Source organism: Balaenoptera borealis (genome assembly GCF_965194805.1).
Source record: "Balaenoptera borealis genome assembly, chromosome: 5".
Classification (NCBI taxonomy): domain Eukaryota; kingdom Metazoa; phylum Chordata; class Mammalia; order Artiodactyla; family Balaenopteridae; genus Balaenoptera; species Balaenoptera borealis.
In genome coordinates, this window is record NC_138862.1 from 61688626 (window position 1) to 61705772 (window position 17147).

The 17147-nt window shown below is 38.1% G+C and overlaps 1 long non-coding RNA gene across 10 annotated transcripts in view; it reads left to right on the forward strand.

Annotated features, from left to right (window-relative positions):
• The window catches only part of LOC309630049, a 384028-nt gene that overhangs the window by 54717 nt on the left and 312164 nt on the right, over nt 1–17147 (forward strand). The gene's annotated exons all lie outside the window — the stretch shown is intronic.

Sequence of the window (17147 nt, forward strand, 5' to 3'; positions counted from 1 at the left end):
TGCACCCTCCTCCATATCCCTAGTAACTTCCAGCACAGTGATCTCACTGATACAGTTATTAGGTGTTAGCTACATAGCCTGGAGCTTTGGAAACCACAAGCACTAGGATCCCTGGGACATGTTTTGAGGGAAGGGGGTGGTGGTAGTAGTAAGATCACTTAGCTGAAAGATAAATCAAGGAGGAAAGAACTAGTTTCAAATGCTTGGAAAAGCACAGATAGTCTCAGCTCTGAGAATGAGAAGAAAGAATAAGATGTCAGACTTCTGTAAGTTTCAGGGAGTCAGAACTATTGGGAAATAAGTCATTTTAGGTAACAGCTTTGCTTAAAATTTTATTTAAAGTTTAAGGCATCTATTAAGGAAAGATTTCTAAAATGGATTGCACACTTTGCTGCCTTCTTAATTAAAGAAGACTGAACATTATTTAACCTTTTCTTGATGATTCAAGGTCATCATTGTGCACATCAGTGATTATTCTGTAAAGCAATGATGCCCTCAAGGGCCATCAGTGTATTCCGGGCTGCTCACTTCTACATTACTCTTTCTAGATTGCTATGATATTTGAGTTTGTATTCACTCTTAATTGCCTTTACTGTTGCAGGCACTATACACATACCTTTTCTCACTACTATCAATGTACAGTATATCAGATCAAATAGATCTTCTCCCTAATAAAAATGTGTTGCTTACAGTCTGCTGTGGTCTTGGCAACCATGAAGACAAACGTTAGAATTGTACACTGAAGTGATTAGGTTCTGATTGGGATAGAACAAATGAGTGCTCTAGCTCACAGCATTTGGTGACTGTGACTTTGGCTGCTACTTTTCCCCCGTACATACCAACCCTACTCATATTCCAGTTAGGTGAAAAGTAGATGATATAGTCCTCCTGATAGGTGAGGTGCTATTGAAACAGGGAAAGCACAGACAGATTGCATTGTGATTGTCAGTTCATTAGTGACATCATGGCCCTCCTAGAAGATTAACGCTTGCTTCTCTGTGCAGGGTTTCATGCATCAACTTGAGTAAGAGCCCTGTATCCCTTTTCTTGAATACTTAGCCTAACTGTCCATTTTAGTCAGTGATTTTAAAAAAAGAAGATAAATATGATGATAGCAGATATATTAATTTGGCACCGTTATTAGCACTTCAATAACAATTCCTCTTTAAGTCAGTTAGCAGTTTCCAGAGTATTTTCCCATGTATGTTCTCCTGGATTCTGATCACCACCTTCCACAGCAGAACTGCCCAAGACCTGGCGCTTGATCAGGGCCATTAATTTCCCAACCGACAGGCTATATAGATTCTCTCTAAGCTCAGTGTCTGTGAGATCCTTCCTGCATGTCAATGAGGCCATCATCGCAAGCAGTTGTAGCAATTGTCCTACTTGGAAGTAACAGATACACTAATTAAAAAATTGCTGAAGAAAAGGGCACAAACCTTGAAAGCCTCCATCAAAAAAATAAATAAATAAAACAAAATTACTGTGCACACTGGTTTAGAAGCCTCTGGGGAATTCTCAACGAATGAATGACTATCTAACAGCAGCCTAGCTGCATTCTTCAGTATTGTTTTAAATAATCTTCAACCTAAGAGTCGCAAAAAGCAAAGACTATTTATTTGCAAGAAAGAAAGCCACTTTTACTTTGGTGTATTTTTCAGTTCAACCTCTGAACCTACACTTCTGCAATTAAACATCTGTTTATCTTATGACCACTTTCTTCTTGTGTGAAGGGCTTTTATTTTTTCACTTTAAATCAGTACAAGAGAGAATGCAAGAGTAACTGTGGATATTGCACTGAGGCAGCTTACTGTGTTCAGAATCTCTTATCTGAAGTAGCTATCTACACAGTCAACACATTTCTTGAGCTCCTCTGATGGTCCAGACACTGTTCTGGATGATGGGGTTTCAGCAGTGAACCAGAGATGAAGGCTGGAAGTGGAAAAGGCTAACAGGTTCTCCTGACCTGCAGTGTATGGATTAATTTATAGGCAACTTCAGACATGTGATGGTAGTAACAGGCAAGAATCCCAAGAATCAAAATAGCTCACTGATTTTTTGTCTTCAATTCCACATTGATGTAGGAGAGCCTGGGAGATGGAAGAGTTTAAGATTTTATTTATTTCACTGGACACCAGGACTTGTTTCTTGTTCCCTCCTGGATCTGCACTAATAAAGCTTTAAATGTGGGCTTTAAGATGGTGCTGGGTTGCAGTGGAAAAAAGAGAGTCATTAGACCAGGGTGGAGCCCCAGATTTGGAAGACTGCATGATTTGGGGCAAAGATTATGGCTTTGGGATCAGACAGATTTTATTTGCATACGGGCTCTCTGACTTCCTAACTAGGTGACCAAATTATTTAAACACTCTGATATTTGGTCTCCTGTCTTCAAAATGAAACTTTGAAATTCATTCACTATCTCTGGGAATTTAGATGTTGGCTGACTTTCCTTCCAGAATTATAAGTCTGTGACTGTGGCAGTACAGCCTATTATTTACGTAGAGTCACCTGTTGTAATATAAGCCAGGTGGTTTAGGGATGCCATTTCAGGATTGATTTGTACCTTAGAAATCCATATAAATTTGTGCTATTTAGGTCGAGTAAAGATGACAGGAAGTACGGTATGTACTGTTTAGTAAGTTTTTTTGTGGTGGTTTTGGTGATGATAAAATGTTCTACCTAACATGTGTGTTATTTCTCTGGGAAAAAAAGCAGTCAAAATAAATTGAGTCTTCTCAACCAGGATATGAAAATACATATTATGTTTTTTCATTGTTAAATTGAAATCATATGATTTAGAATGAGGAAAAGACAAGCGTAAATAACAGCATAGACTGGACTGCTTAAAAATTTCGAATGGTTATAAATAATGAATGGATGTTATACTTAGGTTTAAGCCAAGAGGGTGCTCACTCAGTGATTTAACACATCAATACCCTAACAGTGTTTATTAGGAATAAAAAAATTTCTCTCATCCTCTTCCTTTAAAAATACAATGTATAAAAATGTCAGCTATCTCTTTATGAGAGATGGAAACACTTATAGACTGTAGAGTTATATACGTAACTATTTTGAAGCAAACCCAAGGTTCAAGAAGACAGGGAGCAAATTGTCACTTGAGGGGCAGTCCTGAATCAAGGATTCAGAGTAGCATGAGGGGAGAGAGGTAGAAGGAGGGGGTAATCTAATCTCCCTTCAATGGCTGGTTATGCCTGATTGAGAAGAGCTGGGTGTGTTTACGAGTAAGGAGTAGAGTTGTATCACTTTAGGTTAGAGCAGTGGTTCTCCACTTTGACCGTATTAGGTGGTTGGGAAAGACATGGACTTTGCAATGGTGTTTTGGAGCTGGTTTGTTCCAGTTCATGAGAGCAGATTGTTAAATTTTCACTGATCTTCTGAGCCAGCTGTTACATAGCCATTATTAAAAATTAAATTACACTAACATACAATTAAATAAGTAAATTGTATGAACAAAGGCAATAGATGCTTAAAACTCATCACTTCTTAATTGTTTTACTACATTTTTACTTTATGTTGTTATTGACATCTACTGTATTGGTATGGTGAAAATATCTTCAAATAGTGTGCTGCTGTGCCTCTGTTTCCAACTTTGAATTCAGTGGTATGACTTTGGTAACTTGAAATTGGCCACGGTAGTATTTACACAATGCAAATTAGCAAATGCTACAAATCAGGGGTTTTTTTTGTTTTTATTTTTTTCCATAAAGCTGGTTTTTAAACATTTACCAGTGCACCCCTGGATATGAGGATGAAATATTAGATTGGACTGGACTAAACTTAGTAAAAAGTACTTTATTAGGAAACATTTCAAATATACACAGAAATAGAATAATATTAAGAATACCTATGTATCCATTCCCCAAGTTAAGTAATTATCAACATTTTGCCTGGAGTATTACAAATCAAATCCCAGATATCATCGTTTTTAATCTGAAAACACTTCTGCATACATGTCTAATGCTTAGGTACTTTAAAAAGACATAACCACAATTTTATTATACCAAATAATATTAACAATAATTCAATGATTTTTAAAATATCAATGCATATTCAAATTCCCTGGTTGTTTCAAAGATGTATTTTGAGGGTTGGTTGGTTTGAATCAGGAGCCAAACAAGTGAACTGGTCTTTTTAATAACTGAAAGAGACCAGAAAGCTGTGAGATCTGTCTGACGTGTCATTAAAAAGCAGGAAAGGAAGATTTGACAGAACATAGTTCAAAGTAAGGATTAGAGAAAAATAAAACTGTTTCATGTTTATACCCTACTGAGATCAGACTCTTCAATAAACCGGTTATACAAAAAAAAAAGCACACAATATATTTTATGCCCTTAGAAAGCTCATGGTTTAGAGCAGTAGTGATATTTAACTTCTTGGGGGCGGGGACATAGACACCTCTGAGAGATTATGAAAATTACCTGCATATGTGTGCCTGCATAATTATAAAATTATGCAGGCTATTTGAAGCATAAACTCATCCTGGAGCCAATGGAACCAGAGTTAAGACCTAGGATTTAGAGGGCAGGAGGAAGACATGGAAATGAATAGTTTACAATCCAAAGCAATATTAGAACCAAATGTGTGCTATGGGAGCACAGAGCAAAAGAGTGTCTAATTTCTCTTAGGGCACAGGGAAATTGATGTTGGAAGTGAAATTTGACATTTTGAGGAAGAGTTTCTCGGTCAGAAATGGTAACTAAGGTTGGCATGCTAAAGTTGGGGGTGACAAGAGGTGGTGCTAAACAGACAGCTTAGCTGGCAGGTCCAGAGCCACACAGAGCCATATGAAGGAATTTGAGTTTTAATTTGCCCCAGTCATTGCAGGATTTTGAACTGGGGAGTGATGTGATCATATTCTCATATGGGAAATGCAGCAACAGTGTCGAGAGAGGAATTCCAGGTAGAGAGACTGGACACAATGAGGCCTGGTAGCTGCTATTATAATAGTTGCAGTAAAATACAACAGTCTGGACTATGGCACAATCAATGAGATCAGAGAAGAAGGAAGATTTTAGGAGGGATTTAGGAGATAGAAGGAAGTAGTATATACAAGTAAATGATGAAGAAAAAGGAGAAATCTAGGAGAGCAACAATTTGTGGTTTTAAGGTTCTAGTTTTAAGATAGAGAAGGTAATGCTATTTATTGAAATAAAGGATACAGTATGCATAGCTGTGGTTGAGGAAGGAGAGGGGACAGATATAGGCCGTTAGTTTGGGGCATGTTGAATTTGAGGCATCTATGATACAAACAGGAAGGGATTTCCAAAGGAAGCTAGATAGCAAAGAGCCCCTCTAAGAGTTGGCCCAATGCTTTAAGTGCAGAATAAGCATGGTCATTTATGGTCAGAGATAGACCACAATTCGTTTTGGGACCCAGTGAACTTTTAGGCCTTCTCCATGGCCAAAATTTTATCCTCCAGAACTTTATCCAAGAAGCACTTAGATTAAAAAAATAATTGTTAATCTCTCTATATTCTCTCTCTTTTTTTTTACTTGAATCCCATCTCATCTCCAAACTGCAGATCTCCCCAAATGCAAATCTGATCATACCCCTTTCCTGCTCACAACCTTTAAATAGCTCCCCATTCCCCCAGGACAAAGTTCAAACTCCTTACCCTCTCCTACTTATGATAATAATGATTATTTTTCAATGTGGATATTAATTCTTCCAGGGAGCCCTTCCTGACCCCGCAGAGCCAGGTCTCAGTGAAGCAGAAAGTATTGTAATCAACTTTCTGTTTAATCTACATTTCCTTCTACTAAGCAACTTGTCAGGAACTGGCTTCCTTGAGTGACTTAGAAGAAGGTGGTTACTGTGGAGTAGAACTGAAGGCCTACTCTGTGCCAAGTAGTTTGAAAGGGGTTGAAAATACAGTGGTGAGGCATTGGAAGAATAAACTCTAAATTGCTCTGTGTCAATTATGTATTGTGTCCTCAAGGGATTAAAATGATAATCTTAGTTTTTAGACATAGGATATGCTCCTGATCATTTCTCCTGGGTTGATTATAGAATTCTCTCTGGCTATAAAACTGGACTCTGTTTTGGCCAGTTTCTGCCTTCTGCTCCGTCCCAGCAGGACTATTCTTTCAGCTGTCCTCAGTTTGATTTCTTATCCAAGAATGAGAAATGAGACTCTAAATTAAGAGTTGAAGATGAAGGTGAGAAAGAAGGCATAGAAACTGGGTGAGAGAAAAACAATGTGGAATTTTTACCTTGGAAAGGCAGCAAGTGAAATGAGCAAAAGAAGAGGCTCTTTGAGTCATGTTAAATTCTGTGCTGTGCCATGTAAACACATCATGAGAAAAGTGTTAATCTAATGCTGAGCACACTATGAAAATCTGTCAGTCCAAAACTATTTTCCATTTTCAAGGGACTAGAGCTTTGCATTTCTTGGAAGCATTGATCAGCGTAAGTACAGGTCGATCAAGGCTTTTGTATTTGCATTTAAATGTTAATCAATCACGTTTTATTAAAAATTTAAGGCAAGTGTGAGAATGGAAAAGTGTATGGGTCTGTGCTTATGACAAAGAAGTCAAGTTGAGATCCATTCAGATATGACTTGAGAATTTCATAATGTGTGGAATATTAGAGACCCATCTGGACAGCAGATACTGGTGATAGTAATGATGAGCTGGGGTTGGGGTAGGACTCATGAATATTTATTGACAATCTCTACTTTGCAAGATGAGAAAGTGCCTTCCATGATGTCTGGACAAATCAACAGTGCATCTAAGCATTCCATTAACCATTCCACAAACAGTTATAGTAATAATTATTATCATTTAAAGTGTTTCAAATAATGCCATTTAAAAATATGCACTCTTTTTTACTGTGGTAACATATACATAACAAAATTTACCATTTTAACCATTTTTAAGTATACAGTACTCTGACATTAAGTACCTTTACATTGTTCTGCAGCCATCACCACCATCCACTTCCAGAACTTTTACATCTTTCCAAACTGAAACTCCATACCTGTTATACAGTAACTCCTTATTGCTCCCTCCCCTGAACCCCTGGTAACCACCATTTTTCTTCCATCTCTATGAATTTGACCACTCTAGGTATCTCATATATGTGGAATTATACGATATTTGTTCTTTTGTGACTAGCTTATTTCACTTATCATAATGTCCTCAAAGTTCATCTATGTCATAGCCTGTGTCAGAATTTCCTTCCTTTTTAAGGCTGAATAATATTCTATTGTATGTATGTACCACATATTTTGTTTATTTATCAACAGACACTTTGGTTGTTTCCATCTTAGGGCTATTGTGAATAATGTTGTTATGAACATGGGTGTACAAATAAAAGTTCAAATCGCTGCTTTCAGTTCTTTTGGACATAGACCCAGAAGTGGAATTGGTGGATCACATGGTAATTCTATGTTTAATTATTTGAGAAACTACCATAATTTTCTTCAGAGTGGCTACACCATTTTATATTCCAACCAGCAATACACAGTGTTCCTAAAAAAATTTTTTAACTGAAAGTTAGTAGGAGAAACACAGCAAAATGTTAGAAAAGAAAGCAGGGTTATGAAAAGCCAAGTGGAAGAAAGTTAATTTTCTTGCTCTCCCTTTTTAATTCTCTAAACCAGAAGAGTTTCCCAACTGATGAGCTTCAGATATGTTGTGATGCTGATCCTCTAAGCTCTGGTGTAGAGGGGAGAGGTAGACTGTGGAGGATGGGGTGCTGGGACATCAGGCAGGGCCTGGGGCTAACAGCCTGAAGTTTGGAACAGTCTCCCCCATGTACCGCTGTGTGCCTAACAAATGTTATCATTTTCTATGTAGGCTAGTATATGAAAAAGCTTAGGATGCCCTAGGGGTAAAGCCAGGATTAAAATCAGGAAAGGATGTAAAGGCATAAAATATTTGTTCAACAGTAGTGCTTATTGAGCACCTGCTCTATTCCAGTGCCTAGGTCACAATGTGGGGATACTGTCAGATAAACAAGATAGAAACATGATGCTTTCAAAGAGCTCAGTCTCTTGAAGCTGAGGTATAGGTAAATAAGCAGTGAAATACAGTTTGTAAAGTAATCTACTGAGGAATGAGAAAAACTACAAAGTGTTACATGTATATCCCAGCCACCAGCTCCCAGCCATTCAGATCTTGAGATCTGAAGAGAGATCCCTCTGAACTCTTCTCATTTTCCCTGCCATGGGAGGCCAAATGTAATACCCACTTCCCATTTTGTGGGACGTGGATGCTCAAGGTAAGTTGGCCAAGTCAGAAGACAAATGGACTGTATGGATTGAATGTAGCCACGTGTGAAAAATTTTAGAAGTAGTGTTTGATGGATAAGGTGTCAGGACTTAAGAAAATACTTTGCATTACAACAGAGAAAGAATTATGACAACTCAAGGAAGCCATCCCTGAGGACTTCTCTCTAACTGCTCTCCAGGCTGAGTTGGCTCTGATTCTCCCTGCTGTCAGCACCCTGGGTTTATTTCTCATGAGAACCACATAATACTGTGGCTGTTTGATTATTCACCTAACTCTCCCATTTATCTCTGAGTGTCATGGTGGAAGGAATCCTACCTAGAAATACTTGTTGGATAGATAAGTAAGTGGGTAGAAAGAGAGCTATAAAATAATTGGGACCATCTACATGAAGTAGTCAAGATACTTGCAATAACTTAGAGAGATTGTTCTTGGAATTTAGACATTAAATATCCACTGTTGGGAATTCTGACAGCTATAAAATGGCGGCATGGTACTACCACAGTTCTTCCACTGCAGCACAATAATTTCCAACATGTCCTGTTAGATCTCTTCTCTAAAGTCTTCCCCTCCCCACCCCCCCAAAATAATCAGTATATGACTGAATGTCTACATAGGTTGCAATTTTCTGAGTTCATGACATTATTGTACTTTTTTGTTAAATGGGTATAATCTAGCAAATGAGACACAGAAATATTGCCAGACTTTATCTGGAGTAATTTTAAAAGATTATCATAATTAGCACAATCATCTCGATTTTTCATCCAACTATGATTGCTTATGTTATACATACGTTTGATTTGAGGTAGAAGGGTGATAGAAAGGTCTCATTTTAGCTTTCCCATTTTTAACCAGAAGTAAGATTATTTCTAAAAAGTCAAAAAAGGATGTCCCAGAAGAACTTAGGAAATATAGAATGTGGACTGTGGTAAAAAGTGCTTTGGTGATAAACATTTTGATGTGAAATGTTGTAAAAGCATACACATCCTAATGGGAAGAGGATAAGTAATGTCTTTTTAACGCAGAGCATCAGTATTCCAATCTGGCTGGAATTCTGGAAAGTGCTGGAAATTCCCAAAGCGAAGTGCCGGATGTCATTTCTGGATCCCGGATACGTAGGCTTGGTTGCTAAGAAGATGATGCCTTCTCCCCTTTGCCACACTCATCTGACACCTGAGCAACAGGGAGTTGATGTAAGCAGAGCAGGTATCTAACAATGTCAACTGTGCTGACATCATCCTAGCTGTGTGGGGCTGATGGGAATTCAGAATATCAAACATCATATCAAGGGCAGCGACCAGGTGTGACTCATTTCCCTGGAGAAGCGGGAGAGAGGAAGGGAGAGGGCAGGATTATCTTACACTGACACACACACAGCCTTTCAAACTGAGCAATTTGACTGGCTTGCTTAAAAGCAGCAAAACCTTGTTCTATCATCTCCCTCATTTTTCTACCGGAAACACTTTGTGTTCTAGTCCAGTGTGTTTCAGTATAGAATCGAGCATTTCAACGTCATAATATATTAAAATACACATTCCTTAGGATCATTAATTTCTATTTTACGTAAGCCCAACTATGAGAACAATTCATACAAAGAATTTTGCTTTTCTATATTTTCCCTTCAGCTATCACCTAGTGAACTGTTGAGATATCACTGAATTGAAAAGAGCTGAACAAAAGAGCATGCTATAGGGCTGATGACATTGCTTTGGGATTGCTAAATGAGCACAGTGCTTCAGTATCCTAGCAGAGTATATTGCTTGGTGCGGGAGGAGGGGATGCACAGTGAATGTTTCTTGGGTGAATAATATGAAAATCCTGTAAGTTTGTGAGAGTGGGTGCCAATATATAGGCTGTCACCTACTTTATGGACTTGATTATTTATAAATTGCCTTTAAGGAATAATGGGCAGTGAAACTGGGCAGTGATTACTGGTACAGTAATCATTTTGGTATTAATAAAGGCACTGGTTTCACAAAGTTCTTGTGCATTTGGAACATTTCATTAGAATGATGGGGCTAGGGCAATTAAATTAGAAAGGAATGCACATCAGAGCAGTCAAAAAGCCTTCTGCTTCCAAAGATTTAGTGTTCATTAGTAACCCAAGAGGTAGAGTAGGACAACTGAGGGTTGTATGCTCTCCAAAATGATCCCAGTGTGTCTTATCACTCTGTGGAATACTAATTTATCTGTGTCTTATGTCAGCCATAACATGAGGAACCAAAGAATAATAATTATTGTTACCTTGTACTCAACGTTAGAAAAAGAAAGTACCATTTATTCTTTCATTCACTGTGAATGTTTAGTAAAATGACATATGCATGACAGATTGTGAAACGTGTTGGAATCGATGTATATTGGTTGTGATCTGTGTAGACTGGACAGAATCAGGATGATGTGTTTCAGATCAGTCTATAGGATAGTACCTGTACAGTTCAGATGGTGTTGGAAGCAATGGCAGGGGAGAATATAAAAAGGGAGGGGTGGTTTCTTTAGGATGATATCTAGAATGACATAAAGAACTCCAGGTTGTTGTTATGAGATAATAAGTAAGTTGATAAGAGAGATGAAAGCATGTTATCATGTTCCTAAAGGCATCTTAAATGTCTGAAGCAGATGTTGGGAAATGTAGAACAAACTTATATTTCATTTCCTCTCCTTTGAAAGTTACTTGGTAAGGGATTTCTCTGTCTACTCTCCTTTGAAAGTTACTTGGTAAGAGATTTCTCTGTCTCTTTGTCTCCAATCGTAATTCCTAATAGGGAGACTGAGAATCACACAATGATTGCTAGTAATGTGTGATGGTGATGATGATGATGATGATGACGATGAATTTGTGCACCCTAGACAAGGGATCCTCAAACTGGCTCTGAGGGTCTTCTAGAATGTCCCAAGGGAGTATCTCCATGTTCCTGAAGAGTTGCCATCATACTATTCCCTGGATCATGACTGCTATAAAAATCCCCTCATATTTTCTCCTTCAGTTTCCAGAAGGACCTACCTGATAGTTGTTACGGGTCCCCTTTGGGGATGACATGATGTGCTGCTACAGGGTAGAAAGGGTAAAAAGATATGAAATCATTATCCTTGATACAGAATATTACTTCAGTTGAGAGCATGTGGTTATCACTATTTTCTAAACCATGTGGACTAAGGCAGATCTTCTTCATGTGCACCCCACAGAGAGAAAATAGTATTGCTTATCACCAATGGACCGAACAACACTCTAGCATATCTCCCCTTGGGGGTCAACCTTAATACTCAGCCTGAGATGTGAAGGAAAACTTTCGGTGCTATAAAGGAGCAATTTTTATAATTGCTCAGAAAATTCCTCCTCTTAGGTTTTGTTTAGGGAATGTACGATTGGTGGTCATGTCTACATTTCTTTTGAAGGGAGACATAGTTGTTTCTCTCTTCAAATAATCATATCTAGTAAAGAAAGCTCCTGTACAGTTCTGCTACCATAGGATGCTGAATTAGAACAGATGTAAACAAAGAATATGGAGTTCTTGAAAACTTCTTGAGCTTGAAGTGCAGAATAGAGATCAAAACAGTTATAAGCAGAGTTCCCTGTTACTTTGCTGACTACACAGGGTTATAAAACTATTATTAGCCCCCTTCTAGGTCCTTTATGATAGAATTGTATAATCAAGGATTATTATTAGAGTTGGGCTTACTTATTTGTCTTGAAAAAGTCTACTATCTATGAGATTCGGGTAGTGTATATTAAGATAAATGGGAGGTGAATTTGCTATGTATGCACTAAAACTGCTGTCATAAATAGAGTTCAAAATACAGAGGTTTAAACAAGACAAAGTTTATTTCTCTCTCATATAATAGTCCAGAGTGGTAAGGTGACTCTGTCAATCTCAACCTCAGTCTTTTATCTCAGTGTGCAAGAGAACAATTCCATTTCTCTCCATCTTCCAGGCAGCCAGTGGAAAGGAGGAAGGAGTCAGGGGAGTGCATGCCCGATTGTTTTAAAAACAAGACCTGGAAGGGACACATATCACTTCTCACATCCCATGTGTTCGAGTTTATAATATGGACAGATTCACCTGCAATGAAGGCTAAGAAAGATCTTTAAATACTCAGGTAAAACTATTGCTATGGAGAGCAGATATTGGAGACAACTAACAGTTGTCCACAAGGCCTATTGCCAAGTCCCTAGGACATCTGGGTTTGGAGGATGCTGAGAGATATCAAGCTACTCTTCTATAGTGCTCTTCAAGGCACCTTTATAGCCTAGAAGAGTCACTCTAACCTAATGGAGAGTGTAGTAGGTTTGTGACTGTTTCAGTATTCAGAGGAGGAGCACCTATGGGAAGGTGATAATATGTGCTGCCAGGAGAAATTGTTTCACCTGGTGACTCCCAAGGTAATAATTGCAAATTGTGGCCCTAAAAATCCCTTAGAAGGCCTAGAAAGGAAATGCATGCTCTCAAGAGAGGCTAAGGAAGCCCAAGCTTTAGCCAGGGAATGATAACAGGGATAGCCAATAGGCTTGGAAGCTGAGTCATGAGGAGAAGGGAGACTTTGGGAACGTTAATGTGAGAGGCTGATGGACAGAAAAGTGTAGTGTATAAGAGAAAAAGCCTTGGGGACATTGATCTGCACCCTGTTAACTGTTTAGTCAAGAATGCTGGGAGTTCTGTTTGGGAAGTTTCCAAAAGGCAAAAATCTAGAAGCCAGTAATAGCCAAGGTTCTAAGAGCAGAAGAACTACCAGATTGGGCCAAAGAAGACTTGGAGGCCACAGATTTCTTTCTGCTATATGAGTTGCTATGAAGGGGAAAGGGCATGCCAATCACTTTAGGGGAAGTTGTAGCTAGCTTTTACAGAAGCTACTTGTTAGAGGGGATGATTACTTCCACTAGCAGCATGTTGATCGTAGTCATAGGAACACTGGATCTCCAGTGATTATAGATTTTGGAATAAAATCTGCATAAGATAATTGATGAAGGAGGTGGTACTAGAAAGGGATTGGCAGTTATATAATCCTTTAGAAAAAGCCAAATTAAGTGGAGGCATGTTGTTAGCTAATGTGACTGGTTCCTTAGGGGTCCCGCTGTTGCCCAGAAGACTGTCATACATTCTGTATAACTTTAAGAGATATAGGATTTGCCATAATGGTTTCAGTTAAAAACATGCCATGGTGCAAAATTACAAGGATTTCACTAATCCTAGAAAGGTCAGATGTCTATGGCTACAGACATGTGGCATGGTCTGCAGAGCTGGTGATGGTGGTGGCTGGCAGGGCAGGGTATAATATGGAAGGGAAGTTAAGGGTGATACACACAGAACCCGCAGTTAATCCATAACATTTTCCTGGTTCAAGCTGTCTATGAATCAGTGTTCTTCCAAAGGTAAATAAAGGTTTGAGGATGCCTTAATGCATTTACATTACGCTGAGAATCTGTGAAAATCCTTGTCCTATTTAGCTCTCACAAGGCCCTCTGGAATAATCTTAGATTGGCAGAGGTCACTGGGTCTCCAGAACTTGTGAGAAGTGAGTTCTGACATTGATGCGAAAGCATCGATAGATCCCTTCAGCCTGGGCTGTTTCTAATCTGAACCCTGACGTGGTTTTTTGTCTCTGGGCCTTAGCCAAAACAGTGCCCCAGGCAGTCTACACTCTGCAAAAGGTGCAAAGAAGAGGTGTTTCCCCATCCAGGTAGAAACTCCTTAATACATTCCTACAAGCTTCATTGCTAAGACAATAGTAGACTGAACCCACAACTCCTAGAGGATTTATAATTATTTGCTCAAATGTTGTCGGTATATTTTGTACTTTTTGTAGCAATGGAGTCCTGTCAAAACGGTGTGCAAGTGACCAGGTCTTTATGTTATTAAGATAGTATTATGATGATATTTGGCCAAGGGATCCAGAATATCTACATCCAGATCTTTACTAGCCATTCTCATCTAGGAAGACTCCAAGAAAGAGTTACACAGAGGAGGCAAATCAAGGAAAAGTAACATATTGTTATCATCTAGAGCTTTAGATCCAAACTCCAATGCAGAACTCTGGTGCATTTAGCTGGACTCTGTGAAGAAGTCCTTTACTTAAGCAATGTATATATTGAATGACCTAAAACAAGAGGCTGAAAGGCCCACTTGCTTCATTTTCACTTCCCAGCTAAAACCTGGGCTTGGATATTACAATTCAGGCCTCACACACCCTTGAGAAGCAGAAGGGAAAGCAAGGTTGAGAGACCTAAGTAAGGTGGGTAAGAGTATGAATTTTTGGATCATATTTTAAATCTCCAAATTCCTGGACTCAGTGTCCAAAAAGGAACCCAAAGGCCATTCCTAATTGCTTTGAAATTTTCAACACTTGGAACTGAGTCCTAGTGTGCGTCCTCTTATTTGACCAATTTAAATCAGCCCACCTCCCATTTGAGGGTGCAGAGGAAAGAGGGCACTGGAGAGGATATAGGCAGGAAAGGGTTATCAGTGTGCCCAAGAAGTCCACGAAGCTCCTTTAAGAGGCCCTTAGTTACCTCATTCTCTCCAGAAATATTATATTGCTCTTGGCATAATGCAAATTGAAGAAACAGGCCACATTTATTGGATATTCCCAATTGAGAACTCTGCATTTATGCTTCTGGCTTTACCTGGGCTCATTATAGCATAGATTCAGTGGATGAATACTGAGAAGGGGTGAATGGAAAATACTTGGGACCCCACCAACAGACACAGTGTGTGGCTCAAATCCTCACAGTAATTTCAATGGCATAATGTAAAATAGAACCCAGAGCTTTCCCCATTAAGGTCATTGCCCTGACCAGATCAAGCTTTTCCCCTTCCTTTGAAGAAATGCTGCCTGTGGTGAGTTCTGCACATATGCTTTAAATAGCTCATTATTTTCTCACAGGATCTTTTGCTAATGTTTAGTCATTTAGATATTATTTCCCTGATATATATTTCAATATTTTCTTTGTTATTTTACAACATTAATTTTGTTTTAAATCCCATATCTCCTGAAGCGCACCCTTTTCTTGCCTGGGGTTATAGTTTTCCACTTGGCACTTCCATTTTGATTGACGGATTGAACAATAAAGGCTCATATTTGTACAAAAGACAATTTATTGTTTATGCAAATCAGAGAAATGTGTAGCTTTTTGCAGTGTGTGGGAAATGGAAGGAGTGAATATACAGCCCATCTGATTGATAGTTATATTAAAGGTTATAGTCAGTTAAATAAGTCCCTTTGGATTGATATGATAAGAGCCTTAGGTTTTCCTTGAAATATTATTTCAGTAAATATTTGGTGTTTATAATTTATTGCTTATCCTGATGTATTTTCCAACTGCTGTCCACCAAAGGATCACAATAGGAATATTGCTGTAAAATGTTAATTGTTGAAAATGTGTTTTGAAAAATAATATCTAACAAAACTATATTTTTGAAAATTGTGTGCTTCCTAAAACTAAATATTGACATTTAAGTTCCTAGGTTATTGCATTGATCTTTCTCCGGTGGCTCTGAAAAAATCCCTTCAGGCAATATTATTTAACATAATTGGCTTCTTAGCATACTGAAAGATAAGGAACAAAGTAATCTAGTGTTCCAGTTTGGAACTGGAATGTCATATATACCATGGCCAAGCTGTGATTTCCTCTATTACAGGGACTCGTATATTTTTCTAAGTTGAAGTATTCATTATTTTCTTTTCTTCTGAATCTTAATCCATCATTAGTATTAGAGGATACTTTCTAAAAGAAAATAAAATACTACTCCAAAAACACACTGTGAAGATTGATAATAATAATTCTTTTTTTTTTTTTTAATGTCATCAGGTTGCTTTTAACTTTTTTTTTTCCATTTGTTTAGAAGTATTTTAGAAGTTGAAAAGCATAAGTCTGAGTAATATCCTGAAGTAGTGACACTAATTCACTGTTTGAATCGGCAACAGTGACTCATCTATTTTTCCTACCTTCTATTGAATAGTATCTAAATCCTAAAAATAACCCTTTTATTCACTGTCAACATTTATACCCATTTAGAATTCCTGAGTCCTCAAACTCACATTGAAATAATAATAAATTGCCTTTACAACATTAAAACTACTTTGTAACATACGGTTTTTTGGGGGGGGAAATAAAATGGGCCATCGGAAGTATCTTTAAAAAGATTATGTGATGGGATAGCTTTCACACTGCCCAGTCCCATCAAAATACAAATGCTGGGGACTTCACCATGCTCATTGCTACCAACTAGCTTTTGGGTATCAGGGTGCACACCATTTTTTTCAGGAGCTTACAGGTGTCCTGGAGATGTTCATACCAGAAAGCTCAAATGGAATTCAGTCAAGTCACAGGCTATGGTTTTGTTTTTTGGTGGTTTTTTTAACTTTTTATTTTATATTGGAGTATAGTTGATTAACAAAGTTGTATTAGTTTCAAGTACACAGCAAAGTGACAATTCAGGACATCATGCAGGACTTGACAGAACTGAGTAGGATATCCAACTTGGGCCTCAGCCCATGTGTTGTACTCAGTTGAATGGCCACACATAGTCTGCGTATATGGGTTTGGCCTCCCGTGTGGATCCCCTTTAAGGGATATTCTAGGTCTTTCCCCTTAGCTTTAGGTTCTACCCATCTCACCTATGGTCATGCTCCATCCCATTCTTTCTCCCTCCTGCCAATCTGTGTACCCCTCATTCAGAGATCCTTGGTCAGAAGTCTTCTGGGACTTTCTATCTATTGTCTGTCCCATCTACTGTTACATGTAAATCTATATCTTGCCTGTTTTTCAAGAGCTTTTCTGTTCTTAACAAATTTTACTTTTTGCAAATCCAAATTTGTATGAATCAAAGCTATTGTCAAAATTATTGGGTTTTTTTTTTTAAGATTTATTTTATTATTTATTTTTTATTTTATTTTATTTT